The sequence below is a fragment of the Quercus robur genome, chromosome 5, assembly GCF_932294415.1.
Source record: "Quercus robur chromosome 5, dhQueRobu3.1, whole genome shotgun sequence".
In the NCBI taxonomy this organism is placed as follows: Eukaryota; Viridiplantae; Streptophyta; class Magnoliopsida; order Fagales; family Fagaceae; genus Quercus; species Quercus robur.
Genome location: NC_065538.1, coordinates 78,076,780 through 78,082,703, shown reverse-complemented (window position 1 = coordinate 78,082,703; position 5,924 = coordinate 78,076,780). Strand labels below are relative to the sequence as shown.

Below are 5,924 nucleotides of genomic sequence, written 5' to 3'. Positions count from 1 at the left end.
CACATAAGTGGGTGTAAAAATGTGTAAAATATACACAGCCGGTGTAAATAAACAATAAACCATGTATATTTACACGGTTACTGTTCATGTTTTGCCGATTTTTTTATTCTTTTTTTCTCTCTCCTCTACAAACTGCAACAAACTATCGCAGGGAAGAAGGCCCCGACACCACCACAAAACTACATCAAACCCAACCATCAAACCCAACGCCACCACCAAACACTGCAACCTAGCACAGAGAATTAACCCAAAATCAACAGAATATTAACCCAAAATCAACACCGCCTAACCACCACTCAATCACCACCACCACAACCCATTTAGACCCATGATATTCCAATCACAAAATCAACCAAAAACAAAGAAAAATCAAACCTTCAATGGAAAACTCAACAACTTAGAACCCAAAATCAAACTTTCAACAGAAAACCCATCAACTCAAACCCAAACTCAAATCAAGGCTGCTATCACCACTGCCATGGAGAGCTTGCTGCTTTCTTTGCTCGTGGAGAGCTTGCTGCTACCATTAGAGAAGAGAGAAACAAGTGCTGAGCTACGACAAAGGAAAAGATCAAAAAAAAAAAAAAAAAAACAAACAGTGGGAGAGGAAGTAGATAAAGGATGTGGCTTTGTGAGATATAAAAGGAAAAAATAAAAGAGAGGGTCAGATGTGTGAATGCTCTTATCTATTATATCATTTATGCGTATTAAATTGCAAAATTCTTACAGATCGTGTGATACAGAACATAGTAGGAAAATAGAGATAAAAGAGGAACAAAAGAAACAACAGTACAAATCGTAGGCTTTACCGCCTAGAATCTGCAAACCCTAGGCATCACCACCTAGGGGCATTTAACATCACCACCGATCACAGAACAAAATAGGAGACATTCTCAACTCATCATAAAATTCTTATTCAAAATCATCTCCATTCACCACCATTACAGGCGTACCAATTAAATATCTTTTAGAGATTATATTAATATGCAAAACATCTAATCAAATCCCTTAAAACCCTCAATATTAAAACCAAATTCAAATTTTAAAAACGAAAATTTTAATTTTAATTTCAAAAATAAAATATTAGATAATTCTAATGCTGCCTGCATCATCGTGAAGTCTCAGAGCTTTAAACAACGGTCTTATGCAACTCAACGTTCAAGCTTCTATGACTAATGAACAGACTAATTCAAGCGAAGCCCTTTATCGAGGGTATACTTCAGTAATGGATGCCTCATTGATAGACAATGGCATGTTTCGCTCTGTTCGGAGATATGCTGGATTTTGAGGTGATGGCGGAGTAATAGAGTAACTGTTTAGCATGAGGACTATTGAAGCCATTGTGGGCCTGTCAACTGGATTTTCTTGTACACATAATAAGCCAATTTGAAGACATCTAATCACTTCATTTCTCGAGTAAGAACCTCCCAAAGTGGGATCCAAAAATTCCAGTAGTGTTCCGTCCTCCCAATGTTTCCAAGCCTACGCCAATTGGTAAGGTAATGTTAGAAAGTTACACTCTTTACTCTCAATTGGATATGATGAAATTTGCTAAAACATGAGATCTATTCATACTCACAAAGCTCAAAAGGTCTGGTGGACCATCTGATTGATAAAAAGAATTGATTTTCTTGCCACTTAAAATCACTAAAATTAATATACCAAAGCTATACACATCAGATTTCGCCGAGAATTGTCCATGCATAATATATTCTGGAGACATATAACCACTACAAAACAGCACATCGATACAACATTAATATTGATAAAAAGAAAGTAAATAGATATGCTAATGCAATTATGTAAACAATGTTATTTGTGTAGTACAGCTTATAACATTACTCCATGAATACATGCAAGCTGTAGCAACAGAAGTTTGGAGTAACTATGCAAAATCTAAATTATTTGATTTTTTTTCCTCAACTTCTTTGCCTTATAAGTATATTATTTGTAGGATGATCAAATGAATTTAGAACTTACAATGTACCAGCAACCCTACTAGTGTTTGCCTGCGTTTGGTCAACAGCAAAAATCTTTGCCATTCCAAAATCTGAAATCTTTGGATTCATGTTCTCATCTAATCAAACATTACTAGCTTTAAGATCACGATGTATAATTTTAAGTCGTGAATCTTCATGGAGATAAAGCATTCCTCGAGCAATCCCACCAATAATCTTGTAACGTTTTGACCAATCTAGTTTTCCATGCCTTTCAGGTTCTACACATTCATCAAAATTCCATATTATAATTAGAATAATCGATTAAATTCACATACACATTCAACTAAATCAATTAACTTCAGAATTTTTTTTTTTTTTTTTGAAAACTATATATAGAAAAGAAATTTAATCCTTTCATCTCTTGTATGTCACACAAGACCATGATGAATTTCTAAATAGCTAAGTAAACTGCAAGCTAGACCCTTATTGAATGGATTTGGCCCTTCCTTTGAGGTTAAAACTTAATCTCACATTTCCTAAGACAATAAAAATAAAAATATGATTGCAAGGAACAGACCATATAGAAAGTAGTCAAGGCTTTTGTTGGGCACAAATTCGTAGACAAGTATCTTTTCTTCTCCTTCCAAACAAAATCCCAAAAGCCGTACAAGATTTCTGTGTTGAAGCTTGGCTACCAATACAACCTCATTTTTAAATTCTCCTGCACCTTGTCTAGAGCTTCGTGATAACCTCTTTACAGCTATCTCTTGTCTATTTGCAAGTATGCCCTGAAAATATACATCAACTAAGAATTATTTACCTTTCTAATTCATTAATACAAAAGATTTAGCTTGCTCTGAATTGACTATATATAAATGAGTAGAATTATCAACGAAAAGTAACCAAATAATGAAAAACTATCATGTACCTTGTAAACCTGACCAAATCCACCTTCACCTAGTTTTTTATCATCTGAGAACTTATTGGTGGCAGCTTCAATGGTAGCAAAATCATATTGCAAGGACTCTACAATCGAAATTTCATTAGCAGCTGCAGAAGAAAACAGTAAACGTAAGTCACTACAAGTTTGACATTAGGGAATATAATTTATAAAATCCAACAGTTTATTCTTTACCATTTTCTTCCTGTATAGTTTTACTTGCTTTCCTTCTTATAAGGAAGCAGTAGCCCATAAAGAATAGCACCACTGAGACTATTATGAGAGCAACAATGGCAACAATTGTCAGTGATGAGATATTACTTTTCCCTGCATAAACAATATTCTGGTTCATTGGAAAACTACAGAATAGAATGGTTTATATCTTTATAATTAGTGCCGCTATTCAAAATAATATTATAAATTTTTTTTTTTTTTGGATTGAATACTAACCAGTTGACACTCTTGATTAAGAGATACCAGAACAATAACCCATATTCTAAAATTGAAAATAGATGGAAGCTGTAGCCAACGAATAAACCAACCACAATTTGTAGCACCCAGCAATGCTTTCTTCTTTGTTTGGTCGAATAGTATCTTCAATGTTTGCCATGATACAAACCCAAAATTTTCCCCTTTTAGCTTTTTATTTTTTGCTCAATTCAGTTAAATATGATGGCCGGTTCCCAACCGTTATTTTGATATAGACATGGAATATTTGATTTTATAAGTAAGGGGAAAGAAAATATTAATTTTTTCTTCTTGTGTGTTTGGTAGGAGGATTGAAAATGAAAATTCTAGTTTAGACCCCTATGTGATCTAGGCAGCGGATTTAACAAGTTAGTGATTTATTACACAAATTTTGATATATTGAAGCAGTAAAACTGTAAAGTAAGAACACATGATATGGTATCGAAGTATAAAACCAATAGAAAACCTCTTCAATGGAAAAACCACTCTAGGGTCCAATCCCATAAAAATTTCATTATAGGATAAAAAAGTTACAAATAACCTGTTCACAAAACTTTTGCACATCTGAACTCTCTGTTTTAGCCTCTGCAATAGTCATGTTTGCCTCCCAACCACGTACAGTAGAATCTTTGAAATCTTCCTAACAGAATCTCCTCCACAAACAAAGCTTGTCTAAATGAACTTGAACCTTTAACACTCCTAGGATCTTCTTGAAGATTTTCTGTAATGAACTTGTTGGAAAAGATCTATGTGGTTTCAAAATAACCTCACATCACTCTCTTTAGGACCACAAGATATGGGTAGTATCCCAAATATTTCTGTTTAGCACATGGAAGAAAGGGGCACGGATTTTCTGTTTATTACTGTGAGACAACAACCTTTGTATTATCCTCTCGTTGAAAATTCATCCACTAGGTGACCTATATAGGGAGGTTAAAAGATCAACTTGAATTGACAAGATCAAGTGTGGATTTCTTTCTTGAGTGAGTTAATTAGGATGACTTTCTATGCGTATATAAGAATTCAAGATATGGTTTCAGGTATGTGTGGGATTGATAATGGTGAAGAAGTTTATGCGTGCGGAATGATTGGGTATTAAAAGCGCTGATTAGGGACTGCTTTGAGGGAACCAAACCTCCAAGAAAAGAGAGAGAACCGAAATTGAGAGAGAGATTAAGAGAGAAGCACAAAATACATTACTTGTCGAGCTTTAGAATTTAGAATTGAGATTATATACATTGACTAACACTTTTTTTTTTTAAGATACAAATTCTACTCTAACTTAATCTAAGAGCATATATGTATGAAACTTTCTCTTGAAGATTTGAAACCTGACCATTGCTCCCCCACTCCACAAGAACTTTGTATTTATAGAGTCATCACACTAAAGATGGACAGTAGTACTAACATGTGTTAAGTGAGGTTTCCAATTGATCTTAACAAAACTAAATGTGTTAATTAAATTCATGCATATGCTAGAATTAACCAACTCTAACTAACCCTGACAATTGAACGCGATTACATCCAACACTTGAATTAGACCTAATCTAAGCTCTAGCCACCAATTCAGCTGCAAACACATGTCAAGGAATCAACCAATACTAAACTCATAACAAAAAAAAACAAATATAACTTTTCTTTAGTTACTAGGAGGACGAAAAAGATAGTTTATATTTGTTTACTATTATGCCATTTTGCATAATATTACATATAAGGAGAAATATTTTCATTATTTATTATATAAGAAAAAATGGTAATCAATCAATTTAGTAAAAGGGAATGACAACATATAAAAGCAGAAGAATCACATATATTATATTGTTTCATTTTCTCTATTTCATTTATTTTATATAATAAGAAAAAAATTGACTAAAAGAATTATTTAAATTACACCATATTAATCATTTGAGAGATATGGGACAATAACGTTAATTTGTCTTTTATTTTTCTTAGCAAGGGAAGTTTTCATCTCTGTGCTCTCTCCGTTTCGGAGGAAAAATATTATGTGGGGTCGAAGGATAAAATACTCCCTGCCCCTCTTTCTTTCTACTGAGTTTTCTTGTCTACCAAACAAAGAGAAAATGGTAATCACTACATTATTTCACTTCTCAGTTTTCAGCATCTCCGTTTTTCACCCAAAGCAAATAGACCCATTGTGGTTTTAATTTTGTTATTGGCTTCAGCCTAACCCACTACTTATAGTTAAAAGAAGAAGAATGAGAAGTGAAAAATAATAATAATATATATATATATATATATATATATATAATAATGAGAAGTGAAGAATAAGATTGGACCGAGCTTGTGAAGGTTCGTCACCTCCAAGCTGCCTATTCAGGCCATGACCCGATCTTGCTCTCAACCCAAGAGGCCGGCCTAATTCCTAGAAGAAAAAAGATCCCAAAGCGGTTTGAGGAGAAGTGGTCCACCCATCCAGAATGTGAAAATATTATCTTGGAAGCTGAATAGAGAGACTAACTCCGGAAGCCCAATGTACCGTTTGTTCAATAAGATAAGACAATGCCGTAAGTCTTTAGTTGGGTGGAGTAGAACCCTTGGAAACTCAAAGTCTATGC

At 33.9% G+C, this 5,924-nt stretch overlaps 1 pseudogene; it reads right to left on the bottom strand.

The window, feature by feature from the left end:
• Positions 1–610: 610 nt before the first annotated feature.
• On the bottom strand, positions 611–3,882 carry LOC126727229 (cysteine-rich receptor-like protein kinase 10; annotated as a pseudogene).
• Positions 3,883–5,924: the final 2,042 nt, after the last annotated feature.